The following is a 16964-nucleotide window of genomic DNA, read 5'->3' on the forward strand; positions in this document are numbered from 1 at the left end:
AAGCTGGATCAGAAGAGGATGGGGGTATTCCCCTAAGTGAGATTTGTCCATCAGAATTTTGTGTGTTTTAGGAGTAGTTTCTCTAGAATAAGGAGGCAGAGGTTGTAATGATCCTTCATAAGACTCGTTCCTACTCTACAAAGGTTCTATTAATTGTATCTAAGATTGGACTCCAAAGATAAATTGAGATTGTTGTTGTGTACTTTCCATCCAACAGCACAAGTCTAATTTAAATTATTAAACTCTCTAAGGCTGGTGTTCCTGGGGTTTTCAGTCTACACGCCTTGAGTGAAAGTAGTGAATTAGCTCAGCAGTTGATAACCTCATGAAGTACAAGGAGTTCCAATTAGATATTAGACCACACAAACATATAATACAAATTACTATTGGTGTAGTACTTTAGAGCATAAATGTGCTCTAACATCATGCCTAACATTTCTGTCCTACTCTCTCCATTTATTCGTACCCATTTACAGTGTTCATACTTACGTTTATACTTATACCTGTTATCTTTTACATGTTTGACAAACTAAATAAATAAATAAAAATAAAATATTGGTTGTGATCTGAAGAGGCAGGGGAACATGCACATCAGTTCATTGCCATGGTCAGATCATGGGGTTTTGCTAATCACTGATTTCCAAATGGGTGGTGACCAGTTAAAATGGCATTAGGGTTTTATTAGTTGACATTAGCTACTTAGAGTCTATGGAATAAAGTGTACTACAAATGTTACTAAATAATAGTTTACAGGGTGAACAATCACGTGTTTAGTGATGGTTGAAAGTTATGACGTACTGAAAAAAGGAGATTTGCAACCATTCCTTAAAGTTCTGGCCATCACAATACCCTTGCATCACATGATTACAATACAGACAGGCCTGGATTTCCAACAATTACAACATCCCACAGGTGTATGATGATGACCTGTGACCTTCCCTGCTGACTTTCCTTTTATAAACAAAAGTCAATGGGGAAGCCAGCAGGAAGTTGGAAGTTGCCATTATATGAGGTCCTCATCCAACTTAACTACAGTAACTGGGGACTCCCAGAACTGCCATTGCTACATGGCGGAATCATATGACATCAGTTTTAGGATAACATTGCTGACATTTTTTGTTCCAATTGCTACCGTTAAGCTGGGGCTACCTATATTTAGCTCTGTCACTTGAAAGACAGCTACATACCGCCTTGTATATTTATGAAAATAATTATTTATGAATTCTAAATTTGCTTCCAAACATATATCATATTGTACATAAATCTGGGTCTACTTTTTCCCACCTTTTATCTAACTGTTGTTTTTTCCTTTATCATTTTTTTAAAAAAATCACATGTATATATCCACTTTGTCCTGCGCACAATGAGGATTTAAGCAGAATAGATAAGATTGTGCGGACTATGATTTATTCATGAGCACTATATTCTCATCCCTGGGATCTGTGCTTATCCAAGAACAGAGATCAGCTGAAAAGAACAGTCTGAAATGAGAGTGAAAGAAACCTAGGTGAAGATTACAAACATAGATCAATCTGGATTAGTGGTTCATTTTAAATTCTGGAGACCACAATAGCATCAGTCCAGCACGGCAAAATTTCTTATATGTGTTCTATTGTTGTTATGGTCAGAGCATTTAACTTCTTGTTTGACTCCCTTAGGAAGATTTTATTGATGTTTGTACTTTATAAACCATTGAAGACTCTAGTAAAATGTTTTGGGATGAATTAACTGCCACTTTTTAAAAATCAATTTAGCTGTTACCATAGCCAGAGCATAATGCAATACAACAATGTTAGACATCGTTGTTCCCTTTCCAAATATTCTTCCACATCTTCAAATCCTATGACATTTGCTTTTAATTTTGTTTATCAAATTATAGGAAGGGTTTTTAAAATGTTCTGAAGAACCACATGGTGTAGCAGATTTCCCAGCTTCATCAACTTTTTTATTTTTTAAAAGACATTTTGCTGGGGGAAGGGGAAAAAAATAAGACAACAGCCATGGATGTGATTGAAATTAGGATCTTGCTCTTATTTTATGATGTGAAGCATGTGTGGCCAAGGTTTTCATCTCTAGCTGCTATTTACCCCATGCAAAGAATTTTGAAATGAAAGTAATCTTCCAGATTAAAATAGAATGTGAAAGCTCTTGGTTAAAATCGCAACTGGAAAGATACTGACTTCTAGCATTTAAAATAAACCCTTTACCAAAATAATAATAATAATAATTGTAAGATTCGTGTGTGTGTGTGTGTGTGTGTGTGTGTGTAGCAAGACGTTTGTTAAGTGAATTTTGCTCCACTTTACAACCTTTCTTGCCACATTGCTTAAGTGAATCACTGCAGTTAAGTTAATAACACGGGTAAATCTGGTTTTCCCATTGACTTTGCTTGTCAGAAGGTTGCAAAAAGTGATCACCTGGACACTGCAGCCATTATAAATATGAGTCAGTTGCCAAGTATCTGAATTTTGAGTATGTGACCAAGGGGATTCTGCAATCGTCGTAAGTTTTCAAAGCGAAGAGAAGTCATTTTTTCCCCACTGTCATTGTAATTTTGAACAGTCACTAAACGAATTGTTGTAGGTTGAGGATTACCTGCATATAGGATAAATATAGTAAAAATAAATGGAAGCTAAAATAGAAAAAAAAAGTTTAGAAGATGCAGAAAAAGAGTAAAATAAAAGAATAAAAGTAGAAGAGTGTAATGGATTGTGTGGGTTAGAGAAAGAGGAAAATAGATGTTGCCTAGGAATCAATCAGACAAGAGAGGCAAGAACCAGGGATGAAATGCTACCGGTTCGGACTGGTTCTCCCTAACCGGCAGTAACAAAAATTCTAGCGGTTTATGTGAACCGGTTTTTCCAACGATCAGCTGTGAAGCTTGAATTATATTAGCTAGAAAGCAGGATTTCAGCCCTGGCAGCAACCCCTATTAGCTTAATGATAAAGAAACATAGGAAGAACCCGCTCTAATAAATCAAAAGGTTAAAAGTGACTGTGGGACAGTTATACTTTCAGACGTACAAGATTATTTTAATGTAGCCTTAAATAAAGTAGGAATAGATCACCTAATCCTGTTTCCTGTCTGGTCTATCTGATAGGGCTGAAAGAGGGGGAAAAACGTCAAGAAAGACAGTAATAAAAAAGTAGCTTTCAACCTTCATTACAACAAGCACTAGCTAATATATTAACTGTTCACACTCTTTTAAAGTTAACAAGTAAAACACTTCTCCCTGTAGTCTAACTTTTGTCTATACGCAATCCAGAATTCATCAAATTTTCAATCCTAGTTCAGCCCAAAGTCCATTAATAGTTGCCAGAAATATAAAACAAACAAATAATTTGTTCCAGAGGAAATAATCCAACTTCCTTCTTTTTGCTCTTCACAATCTTAACATTTTAATCTTTCCAGTAGTGTCACAGGATTTAATCTCTCACTGTTCTTTGGCATTCAAAAGAAGTATTCAAAGACTTTTCCAGACTAGTTTGTAAATCCCATAAAAGAGAACAGTCCCTCAGAACATTGAAGCTGGGTTATTACTTGAAGAAGACGCCAACAATATGGATCACTAATTCAATATCAATCCTATCATGATGAAAACTCTGTTCAATGCCATTTTCATTATTGATATCATTTACTGAATGTTGGATCTGCCATTAGGGCAGAACGGGATCAGTGGTGGGTTCCAAGCAGTTCGGACCGGTTCAGCCGAACTGGTAGTAGTTTGGTGACCTGATTCGCTGGAACCAGCAGCAACCCAGGCCTGCCGCACTCCCGAACCAGTTCTCTGGGCAGCGCCATAGGTGCCGCCATCTTGTTTTTTTCTTCTGTGCATGCACAGAACATTTTTTACTGTACTGTGCATGGCCACGCAGCGCGCATCAAGCATGCGCACCCACGAGCAAGCTGGCAATAGTGACTGTCAAAACCCACCCCCCAACAGGATGGTTGCATTGTGCAGCAGATTTGAGTTGCTTTGCTTCTGGATAAGGTGAAAAGAAGTCAAAGGATTTTCTGCCTGTTGCGCCAGAACAACCTTGCTGATCTTAGCCTTATGCATCTTGACTTGAAGAGTGGGGGCGGGAAGTGCTGTTGTGCCTGAAGCAATACAAACACTCAAGCCAGACTCCCATTATCTTAAGAATTTGATATAGTGTGCGTGTATGAGCTGACCTACTTTTTTTAAGAAAAAGATCTAGAGTTTTCAGTCTAGTGATCCTCTTAAGTAACTTTTCCTCCACATTTTTCCTAAGTGGCTATTTAAGAATATTTATAACAATAAATATAACACAATATGGATAATAATTCCATGTAACTTTATCAAATTTGGCTGAAGAGTTCAGGTTCATTGTATAAAGCAAGAAGATAACTTCAAAAGCAAGGAGTTGGTTGTAGTGAGGGAAAAAGCAGTCAACTAAGAGAACCTAAAGATCAAAGGCAAAATATCTGATTTTAATGATGCAGAACATATGGTTTGCCAAACTCTTTGGATTAAAGCAAATAACTAATGTATTCAAAGGGAACTGAGCCCTTTGTTTGGACCCCAAAGTAGAGTGTCAAAGAACAAGAGGCAAATGTTTTAATTTGTGTTTTACTGGGTGGGGGAGCTGGATATGTAGTCCACATGGAAAAAAAATAGTTAAAGAAAGAAATGTAATGCAGTCTTGTTCTGGAATAAACTGACAATGAAAAGCTAGTGCAAATTTTCTATTCAAATAATTGCCAAAAAGAGAGAGTCAGTGATGGTTTCTGGTATTAAGAGGGACAGGTTTATTTCAACCACCAACATTCCTGAGATATCTGTATTAACTTTGATGTACGTCATCATCTTCATTATCATTTTAACTGATGAAAAGAGGTGTAATTAAATAGGGTTAGCAGTGTCAGGCTTTATGTGTGTGTGCATGTATGTGTGTGTGCTTAAAATGGAGGTGTGTGGCATGTAAAGAAGAGCTATGCAAAGTAATGTTTGAGGAAAAGAAAGGTAGTTCCATGTTTAAGGTTAATGGGTAAAAATACATTTAAAAAATAACTTTACATGATTTTTTTTTTAAAAAAATAGCATTTCCTATTGTCTCAAAGCCTGGGTTCAATGGATTTGCATTATTTTCTCTTGATTTAGGATTGAGTGATTTCATTTGCAATTTGCAAATCTGCTTTTCTATAATTTGCTTAACTCTGACACGACTGCGTGGACTCGGCTACAAATCACCTCTTAAGTAGCCTTGAGAGGCATAAATCTGATAAACGTGGGATTGGATTTATAGTTGGGATTGCTTCCTTGGGAGTTAACCGTTCGGATTTGTTCCACTTGACCATGAAGACCATTTGTCTCCTCAACCAGACTTGTTCAGCCTGACTTTATGCTCCAGATGCCTAGAATATTCTTCACAGCAGCTCTGTGGATGATCTGTTACTCATCTTTTCCCAGTGAGCAACATGTTGCTGGACAGCTATATGAGGATGTAATAAAGGCTGACCTTATTGTCATAAAATCATCCCTGTTACGGATCTTAGACCATATTCTGCTGGATTTACTCTTTATCTGCCTCCAATTAGGCTCTAGTAGGTCTTTTCTGGCATTTCATTTTGCACAGTTTCTTCAATTGAGAGGCTACCACAGAGTAAAAGATTAGCAGCAATTTGTCCTATGCCCATTTCAGGTAGTGACCTAGCTATCAGTCAAACTGACCACCAGATCCTCAGGCAAAACATTAAGCTCCTTCTGAAATCTATTCCAATCTATTAGAAGTCAACTAGGGCAGATTCTCTTGGGTTGTGGCTAGTTAGTTAGTTAGTTAGTTAGTTAGTTAGTTAGTTAGTTAGTTTAGTTAGTTTAGTTAGTTTAGTTAGTTAGTTTACTTTATTGTCATTGCACCTCCTACAATGAAATTAAATGCCGTCTTCAATGTATAAATAAAACACAAACATGCATCCTTCACATTGTATACAAATGAATTTAAAAACCCTGATATTGCATTAATATTGCACGATACAGTAGAATTCAATATAGTTATTGCTCTGGGATAGAAGCTGTTTTTCAGCCTATTTCTCCTTGTTTTTATTATTCTGTACTCTCTGCCAGATGATAATAGTTCAAAAAAAAAAAAGGGGGTGCCCAGGATAAGATGGGTCTTTAAGAATGTTTTGAACTTTCTTAAGGGAGCGGGAGCTGTAAAACTCTTTCAAAGAGGGGAGATGGCAACCAGTGATCCTCTAGGCAAATGATGGTAACCTTCTGGAGCACTGTCCTATCTGCCACTGTGCAATTGGCAAACCATATACAGGTACAGTAAGTTAAAATACTCTCTATGGTGCAATGGTAGAAGGTCACCAGCAGTTTTTCATTCAGTTGTTATTTCCTGAGAAGTCTCAGGTAGTATAATCTCTGCTGGGCCCTTTTGGCCAGGGCTAAAATGTAAGCGCCCCAAGTCAGGTCCTCTTTTATGATAACACCCAGAAACTTAAAACTGGACACTTGCTCCACTCAGTCTCCATTGATAAACATGGGCTGGATGTCAAGGTGTCCTTGGTGTTAAGGACCAAGTTTTTTTCTCCACACCACAAAAGCACACAAAATAGAGTATAGAGTATAGAGTATAGAAGTTTATTTGTATGCCGCCCTTTTCCCTGGGGGGACTCAGGGCGGCTCACAACCCAAAAGGGAGGGGGAGACAAACTTTTAACATAAAGACAATACATAATTAAAAACACAACATTCATACCATTCGGGCGGGTTACAGTCTTAGCCCCAGGCCTGACGGGATAGCCAGATTCTGAGGGCTGTGCGGAAGGTCTGGAGGGTGGTGAGGGTACGAATCTCCACGGGGAGATCGTTCCATAGGGTCGGAGCTACCACCGAGAAGGCTCTCCTCCGCGTAGTCGCCAGTCGGCATTGACCGGCAGATGGAACTCGGAGGAGGCCTAAACGATGAGATCTAATAGGTCGCGTAAAGGTAATTGGCAGTAGGCATTCTCTCAAGTACCCAGATCCACTACCATGTAGGGCTTCATGGGTGACAAGTAGCACCTTGAAGCGTACCCGGAGATAGACAGGTAGCCAGTGCAGCTCGCGGAGGATAGGTGTTATGTGGGTGAAGCGAGGTGCACCCACAATCGCTCACGCGGCCGCATTCTGGACTAGCTGAAGTCGCCGAATACTCTTCAAGGGCAGCCCCATGTAGAGCACATTGTGCATGCGTATATATGTGTGTAAGTATATATGTGCATGCGTCTGTGTGTGTAAGCACTGATACCAGCAATTTTCTGTGCTGGTTTTGCTTGGTTGGCTGCCAAAACCCCAATTAGCAAGCTATACATCTGCCATACCCAGAAATAAATGGACTCTTGCAGTTTCACAATTAATAGAGAAGAAGCCTTTGAAAGAGTTGTTTCAAACTTGGGCTAACTGCAGGAGTTCTTGGTCAAACAGGTCAGGCAGAGATCAAGGCCAGTAAACAAACAACCAGGTGATGAATAGAGAGAAGAAGGCAGAGACAAGATGAGACAAATTCAGGCAAAACAGTATATGTGCAGGTCAGGGCAGAGTTTTGAAGAATTTTTTTTCAGCCCTCTTCCCAAGGGAGTGAGCTCAGTACATCGACCACTGAGCCTGTACCCAGTTCATAGTGAGATGCATCACACAGGTACGGAAGAGCCTGTTCTTTGTAAGCATTTCTATGCTTTTTGGCTAGCCGCTCAAATTTATGAAGTTCAGTTGTTTGCTTCCGAATCTTCATGAAGCAAACTTGGTCAAGGATTAAGGAACAGAACTTCTGCATCTGAGAGATTGTCAACCTCTCACGTTGAGTTAATGGGCCATGATGGAATCTTTACCAGCAGGACTGCTGCTAACAGGACTCTGCCTCTACATCATCCAGTCTACATATGAAGATTTTTCTTTCAGCAGGGTCAAAAAAGGCAAGCTAAAAAGCAGATTTTGGCCAAGAACTGATAAAGCAATCTCTGCTATCAGATCATGTTACAGTTGAACCATAAGCTGAATTTAACATGTGTTGGACCTTCATTGACTGGGTCAGTTCCATTATCACCATGAACTCCTGAGTGCCCAGTAGATTTTCCAAGGCATATCTGCCAATCTAGTGATGGGATCTAGCAGTTTAGAGAAGGACATCACTTTATAGCACAGAAGCTACTTGACTTTTTTCTTTTAACAACCTTGTAATCCCTTGCATCGGGGTGGAGTCAGGGTGACTGAATGAAGCTGAGCATTTACTTGCCAGATTCTCTTCCTGCCACCTTTGCAAAACTCACAGCAGATATTTTCTTGCACCCAGAGAGAGAAATATCTCTAGGATGGACTTCTGATTGTGAGGTGACAACTCCACATTGAGCACCATGTCACTCAATATTAGAGGTGTATACTGAGGTCTAGATGATAAGAGCTAACATATTCTTCCAAAAATGGAACAACTGACTGAACTTCCTTCACTACTCATTAGCAATTGCAGTCAGAAACCAGGTGTCTGTCTTACTTTGGAATTGACCCAAGGAGTTTTTGGTAACCAAATGAAGCAACCAATAAAGTTCCAAGCCCTACAGAGCCTTAAACCTTGTTGCATCGGTCTCTATTTTGATTACCTAGTTGCCAAGCGGTAGCTGTTCACTCATGTTGGCTGTCACTGTCATTGCAGCTACCATAACCACATCAAGCTGAGGGAAAAGTAAGACTTTTTCCAATCCTTTCTGGTGGACACTCAACCTTTCCACTCATTCTTGTGTGTTTCCAACAATCAAGAATCTCAAAAAGCTAAACAAACAAAAACGTCAACGCCAAACCTTAACAAACACAGTAGTTCTTTATTATGCCATTTGGGGAGGAAAGGAAAAGGCAAAGAGTTTTGATGCAGGATGGGTTTTGCTATTTTGCTTTCTCCAGAAACCTGCTGGGAGGAAGTTCTTATCTCTTTGATAATAACGAAAGAGATATAGGGAAGCATTTTATTAATGTTCCTCTAACACATTTGTGGAGCACTAGTGCTTTTACTATTTATCTAATTCTGTTAACAGAAGTAGATGAGATTGTGCTGAGGTTGAGTATTAATTAATACATTCCATTCCAACTTTAATATGCATTGACCCATTTCAACATTATTTTGTATGGATGCCATTCAAATTAAATAAAACCTTTATTTTGGTTGTAGACCAGATAGGGTAAAAGCAATATGTTAGACAGCCGTTACAGTAATGTCAAATCTATGAGATATGAAACTTTTAAATGTAGCATTGATGCTATAACTTAAAAACATCTTAAATGTACAAATTACAGTCAATATGGCTAATGACTATAAAAACTATGAAATAAAATACAATATCAGATATAAAAGAAAATAGCTAAACAATAATAGGAATGATCTTCATCTTATCTAATGGCTATAGTTAGCTCTAAATTCTTGACTTCGAATACTGCCATATAAAACATGGAAGCTTTCTGGAGATTAATTAGAATTCAAGAGTAATAAACAGGAACATGGGTTAAGTTGACCTCAGTAGCCTGGCAATCTGGTGAATATATTTTGCAAAGAAAAGAACATGTTGAATGTCTATAAAATGAACACTAAACAAGTTTGTGTATAGTAGCTTCTATTTTCTGGACTCACAAGAGCATGATAATTACGAGAATGAAGTTTTCTACGACTTCACTTAAAAAATAAAAAGAAAGTAGGCAAAGATGCATTACGAAGTATTAAGATAAATGCCATCGTGACTTTTGGAACTTCTAGCAGAGTAAATTATGCTGCCAATGATGCTATTATACATACAATGCAAAGAAGCATAGATTCTCCACCTCTAATCTGAAGATTTGGGCACTAGGTTTAACTGAATTCCAGCTTTGGTCTTCTTAGAAATATGTTTGACTTCAAATCCAATTTCTTGTCAAGGTAAACTGTACTCTGAGAAATTGTGAAAAATATCATTTGATAAATTACCACCACCAGAGTTTATCATGCTGTCGTGTTTGGTGCAAGGAGGCAGAACACAAATATCTAGGCATGCAATTTCCCATTGTGTTTTGCTCTGCTGTGAGGAAGAAGGTGTGGCGTGGTCTCTCCCAAATTAAATGCCTAAGCATCATTCAACTTCAGAGCATTCTTGCTATGTGTGCTTTAAGCTAAACTGGCATAGAGGTTAAAGGGAAAACAAAGATGCAGATATAAAGATCAAAGAGAACTTCAATAGCTTGTCATCGCTACCTTTGTTGTAGGATAGCTGAAGAGAGATATTTGCTTGATCTTAGTTACTGCTGGCAGGACAGGGTGGAGGCATTGTCTGTTTTCATTCATGGCAGCATTTACTTTATTGAAACATTTTAGATTTTCCCTGGATTTTGGTATCACGGAATTTTGTCTGCTCTGTTAATTGAGTATTTTTTTAAAAATCCTTTATTTAGATGCTATTGCATTCAAAAGAAAGAAGAAAAAGCAATTAACCTATAGTAGAGAACTACTACTAGAATACTTTCAAAGTAAAAGTAATCGGTGACTTACGATCACAATTGAGCCCAAAATTTCAGTTGCTGGGATATTTGTTAAGTGAGTTTTGCCCCATTTTATGGCCTTTCCTGCCACAGTTGCTAAGTGAATCACTGCAGTTGTTAAGTTAGTAGCACGGTTATTAAGTGAATCTGACTTTCCCATTGACTTTGCTTGTCAGAAGTTCACAAAAATTGATCACATGACCCTGGGACACTATAACTATGATAAATATGAATCAGTTGCTAACTTCAAACAGTCACTAAAAATGGTTGTAATCTACATTTTTGTTTCTTATACTTTTAAAATGGAACAATGAGTGGCTTATCATTCATTAGTAACCAAAGTATAAATGTTGGAAGAAATGTAGAATCTTTTTTTCTATTTCATAGCTGCCAGAACATTTTTATCCATTGCTATGAACACCTATTTTTGCTATTCTGATATGCAATTATTTCAGTATAAACTGAATTCCAAGCTGAAAAAAAGTCTTTGCAAAAGGCATAATAGTCAGAACAATTACATTTTAATTATACTTAGCATAAAATATACAGAAAACTCTAAAATAAACATGACTCTCCCACGCAACTTTCAGTCGACAATCAACCATCTTCTTATAGTAAAACAAGGAATTCTTAAGGAAAAGATGTAATACCCTTAAGATAATTAACATCAATATTACCGGATTTTAGCTTATCCAGAATGGATTATGTGAAATGTACCTTGCATTTAATGGAAGAGTTCAATTCCGCTGCTTAATTTAACTACACATACTTCAATTCAATAAAAATATATAAATATACAGGCAACAATTTCCTTTTCCCCTGTACTAAAAATAGTCAACAGAGTTGGAAGACCTGGACCTAATGGAAGCTTTGTCTTACATGTAAGCAGGATACAGGATAGTAAGAAGATAGCTTTTGAACATTGTTGTTAGAAAATATTGCTGAAAATACAATGGTCAGCCAAGATCATAAACAAATCAATCTGGAGTTCTCATTTGAGTCACCAGTCAACAGGCTCTACTGATCCTACTTCAGATATGTTGTTCAGAACTTAGTGACTCTAATAGTGGGAAAGTGGAAGGAAATAGAAAGAGAAGGCTACCAGAAGATGGATAGTGGTGATGGCAGCACTGTCAGAAAAACTGAAGGACAAGATTGGGGACAGATCACCCTAGAGAATATCTGTGTGGACATTGAGAATCAACACCAACTTCATGGGATATAATCACTCTTGCAGTCAAGAACCATAGTGTTGTCTTTCTTCTCCTTTTTACAGTAGAACTCTTTCCACAGTAGAACTGTGAAATGAGATATTCTTTATTTGTGATGGTCCTAGAAGATGCTTGGAACAGAAAAGTTAGATAAAGATTCAAATTATGGAATTGAAAAAAAAATGAGGTAAAGATTGCAATTAGATAATTCTTAGTTGGAACAGCACCATACTGTAGGGCTTCACCCTACTGTGTTCTTCAGTTTTAAGAGATTTGTGCCAAAAAAGGTTTCAATCACTACCCTATATCATGTCAGTCTTTCTCAAAGAGGTTGAAGGGTCATTCTTGGATTTTGATTTCTGAGCTCCAGCCTTCTGGAATTTAGGAATCACCAATATTAAAAATGTATGTAAAATATGTATGGGGTGGAATAAGCCAACGAAGTAGAAAATAATGTTCCATATATTTCTTTCTACGTGGTTGAGAGTGAGGAATTTAATAAACTTGCAGCTTGCAGAATGTGTACATTTTCCCTCCCCAAATACTTTTCAAGGGACAATGAATTATGTTCCAGCAATATTTTGCAAAATTGCTATCTGTGGATACAATCTGACTTTATGAAGCTTATTTTATGCAGATATGAAAAACTGGAAAAACAAATTCAGCCAGACTAACATTTATTACCTCATGTTTCTTAGCCTGAGGTTTCACAAAATTTTATCTTAAACTTTGCATATTGAGGAAATAAAACTTTCAAAAAGAGGAGATTTTTTTTCTATTATTACATAATTTTCAGGCTAACAAATAAGGGATCTTTTGTGATCATTAGACCTTCTGCTACTTTCTTTGCTCAAAAAGTGAAAGCGCTAAACATTTATTTAAACAGTCATCACTATATTAATAGCCTCAACTTTGATAGGTAAACTTTGAGTAGCATCCAAAGCAGTGTTTCTCCACCATGGCAACTTTAAGATGTGTGAACTTTTTAAACAGTGCTGGCTGGGGAATTCTGACTGTTGAAGTTCCCACATCTTAAAGTTGCTAAGTTGGAAAAACACTGATCTCAAACACTGATCAGTGTAAATCCTTCCATTCCCCACCATCCAATCAGAGCTGAAGAAGCTTCTTGGATGAGACACAAAATGTCACCAAAGAAAAATCAGGAAGTCCAGTTGCCTTTTGAAAAACCACCTTTGGGACAACCATGACCTGGGTGATTGAGAATCTCCATAGACACTGTTCTCAAGGGCTTCCAGCTGTCTTTCCACTATTTTGTACTTTTTATTTTATTTACATTATTTTTTTAATCTGTTTATTTCACAATTTATAGTGCCTTATCTTTTCTATTGTTTTGGCCCTGCTTCTATATCTGTTGCCCTTGATAGCGCCATGAATCACACTGCTTACTGTCTGAGCCAGGGCTATCACACCTGGGCTGAAAAAAACAAACAAACCTTGGATTACTAGATAACAGTAAAGAGACACATAAATTTTGTAGAGATCATTGGGATTTATGCAGTCTAGATATGATAGCCTTAGTCTGAGGTGAAAGTATTCATTATTTCTCCCTTGACATAACTTCATTTAATCAGTAGAGACAGTTTATACAGATGTATTAATTTATTTTCTTTTTTAAAAAAAACAATCTTTTTTTTAACGTCTCTCGTTGATACTATCCAAAGCTTGGCAGATGTTCAGATTCTTTACCTGCCCTTTTGCTTGAACTCTTGCATGTTATCTTTTCATTTCCTATTCAAAAAAGGAGCATCAGCACCTAACCAAATATGACTTTCTGTGACCCTGGGTATAAACAGCAATATGAGCAGAATTTGCTATGTGCCTTACCGCTATTATCGGAACCAAAAAGCTTCCACAGAGAATTCTTTGCTTATTTCTTCTTTGGTGCATCGTTAATGTAGTCAGGAAGCAACTTTGATTTGTGCAAGTCTGCTAACAGCAGCTGCAGAACAGACGTCATAATTCACTGTAGCATTCTGAGTTTCAGTTCAATTATACTGAAAGGAGTTAAAACAGTGGCTTCCCGATAAATTAGAACAACTGGGATAAGGTAAGCCAGACTACAATCAAGTCTGCAAGCATGCCACGTCTGAAGTCTACATTTTTACTATAACAAGAGTCCAGGACATTTTTCAATATCTGTAATTATAAGGTGATAAAATGCTAAAATTAGAAAGAAGAGATCATGCAATCAATAACAAGAGTTCTATGTATAAAACATTTACAAAAGTACAAAATCAACTTATGTTCAAATCATACTTTAGTTAATGTCTGCATAGTTTTATAATTGGCTCTATAATGATCTCCCTCGTGTGTGTGTGTGTGTGTGTGTGTGTGTGTGTGTGTGTGTGTGTGTGTGAGAGAGAGAGAGAGAGAGAGAGCACTAACCATGAACATGTCTTGGTTCTCCTCCCTCCACATTTATCATCAAATCAGAAATATTTGTATGTGTGCATTTTAATAACCATTGAACTGTAAGGAAGAGGTAGAGAGAGTAACATTTTATGAAGTAACATTTGATAGCATGTCAGCTGTTAATAAAATGTACCCAATTAACAATTGTGAGTTTCATAACTATGGAATCAGAGATTAAATAATAGTGACAGTCATAATGCTATAAAATACTGCACATTTTAAAAGAATTAAGGAACAAGTTGAATGTTTAAAATCTCTAATGATTGATACAGGGGGCTGTAAGAAATGTTTGCATTAGTTTAAATTTTTCTCCTTGATTTTTTTTTTATTCTTTATGCTTGGCATTTTACTGATAGGTAGTCACTGTGAATGTGAAAAATGAAGAAAAGGGTGAGATAAATCACATAAATAAACTAATAAACACCATTTTTATCTCTTCTCACTGGTTCTATTTACATCTGCAATAAGGTTGTGCAGTGGAGCTGAGAATTCTCAAAACAAGGATTCAGATATGAAATGCACAGATCATAATTTAAACACAAAGCATATCAATACTAAAGTTTTGTTGGAGGCTCAGAAAAATCTGAACAATCTGAGCCCTTAATAAATTCATAAAAACTCTTACATCTTGCCTTTTTGAACAAAAAAAAGCGTTTGACAAAGTTATTTTTGAAAACTGAGAATTACTTAAATTATTTGAATGATTTTTTTGATCATACATTTAATTGAAAATTAATAAAAAATTCCTACTGTTTGCATTCTGGCAGTATTTATTATCTGGGACTAAAGTTAATGGTACATTTATGCATAATTAATACTGGCTTAAGACTTTAGTCCATTAAATCTAATAATAATAATTACTGCTAAACACATTTATTTAATCTTTAGTAGTTTTTCAAATGAATGATCCACTTCATGTTTATAAGACAACCTTGAAAATGTTATTGCAATACTTATATTTGATTTTCCTTAGTTTTAACTTTACTAAAATATACTCTTCATTGTAAAATGTATTGCGCACATTAAGCTGTGATGTAACTTAACATGCTCTAAGAAACCAACATGAAAGTAAACAGGCCACATTTTATGACTGTGTGTTGGGCAAACTCTACATTCGTGCTAATTGCATTTCTATCTCAGGTTTTCTCTGAAAATTTTAGAGTGGAATGCGTGGTACTTGTAGATTTGGGGAGCTTATAAAACAACATATCTTAAGACTGTTGGAAGAAATGTCCATCTGAGTTCAGTCCCAAGTGGGGAAAAAGACACTGGATTCATGGAAGTTGCTTGGAAAGAAGGTTTTAATAGTGGACAGGATCACATGCCTTGAAGATGTTGGGTGAAGAAAAAAAAGGGAAGAGATGTTGAGAGTTGCCTGAGTTTTATAGCCTCTCTGGGCTTTTGAATTTGAGCTTGTATTCTGATTGGTTGTCAAACTCCCATGGGGGCCATCAAGGGGCAACTCCTAAGTCCCAGGCTTGGTTGAGCCTTGCTGAGTGATGTAATCTTTCCAGTGCCATGTGGTGAGATGGGTAGAAGGCTAATCTAACCTTGGTTGGACCGTGGGTGAGGGCATTTGCCTATGAATAGACCTCCCTATCTCTTTATCTCTTAAGTGCGGACATTTACCATGGGCTATTGAGGATGGGCGGTGGGACTATCTGTTTCCTGCCTAAAAACATGTTTCTCCATTTCTCATCCAGGGAAATATAATATTCTGCCCTTATAATATTTCCTAGAATATTTCATTTTTCTAGGAGAGGCCTGGGTGGTAACTTCCTACAAGGCATCAAGTTGGGAAGAATCCTCTTGTTTTTATTGGTGCAAACATACATGGAGGACATGTTGGCAATATTTGCATCCTATATTCAAATGGGGCCAGATATTTAGCCTCATGATTAAATAATTGATCTTCATAAAGATCTGATCCGATTTCTTTTCGCATTGAACCATTTTGCATGGGGGCCTGAGCAGCATTTAGCAAGGAGCATTAACTGCTTGGGTAAGAACAGAGCGAGGACAAAATAATTATCCCACAGAAATATATTTATAACTTTTGCATAGGGATGAAAAAAAAATAACTTGATTCAATTTCCACTCAAACCCTGGGAATGAGGCAGGCTCAGAATAGAACAAATACTTGCACATTTGTGGTCACCTGAGCATCTCCTTGTACTGTGAGGGAACTGAAAGCCAGTGAGTGCAGTGGCCTCAAAAAACCTGTGCTTCAACCATCGAGGCATTCCTGCTTACAACCATACCCTTCTATTCACATTTGTGTCAGGCTTGACCTAAATTCCGTTGAACTGAATGGAAAAAGTGCCTTTGACTTCCCTTTGAGGCTGTTAATACGCACTACTTGGTGGACTTTCTGAATCATGAAAGCACTGCCAAAGCAGTCACTCATGCAGCAAATTGCAATAAAGCACAATGGGCAAGAGAGAGATACAGAAATCTTCTTTATGTAATAATTACATCTATCTGAATATGCCAAATTTCAAGAAGTGAGTATGTTTTTTTTTAACAAACCCAAAGAACTCTAGTCCTGTCCAGCCCACTAATTGACACATTACTCGTCAGAGACAACATACTATTTGTTTTGTGGGAATGGTATGGCTGCCTGTATATGACAGAAATTTTGCTATGGCAGACTGGTGGAGGTGCAGTAGACCTGTTTTTCCCCAGTAGAGATATTTGAACTGTATCAAGGTCAACTCAGCAAGACTAGTAGTAGTAGTAACTCTAGAGCAAATCAGAAGAGGAGGCTCAAAATAAAATTGGACATTTAAGAATTGGGTGTACAAAATAAAGTTCAGACAGA

General features: G+C 37.2%; 1 protein-coding gene across 5 annotated transcripts in view; it reads left to right on the top strand.

Annotated features, from left to right (window-relative positions):
- Positions 1-16964, top strand: part of TRPS1 (transcriptional repressor GATA binding 1) — a 271881-nt gene that overhangs the window by 167915 nt on the left and 87002 nt on the right. The gene's annotated exons all lie outside the window — the stretch shown is intronic.

Source organism: Thamnophis sirtalis, unplaced genomic scaffold (assembly GCF_051295495.1).
Source record: "Thamnophis sirtalis isolate CommonGarterSnake01/CBP01778 unplaced genomic scaffold, rThaSir2_p1.2 scaffold_2, whole genome shotgun sequence".
In the NCBI taxonomy this organism is placed as follows: Eukaryota; Metazoa; Chordata; class Lepidosauria; order Squamata; family Natricidae; genus Thamnophis; species Thamnophis sirtalis.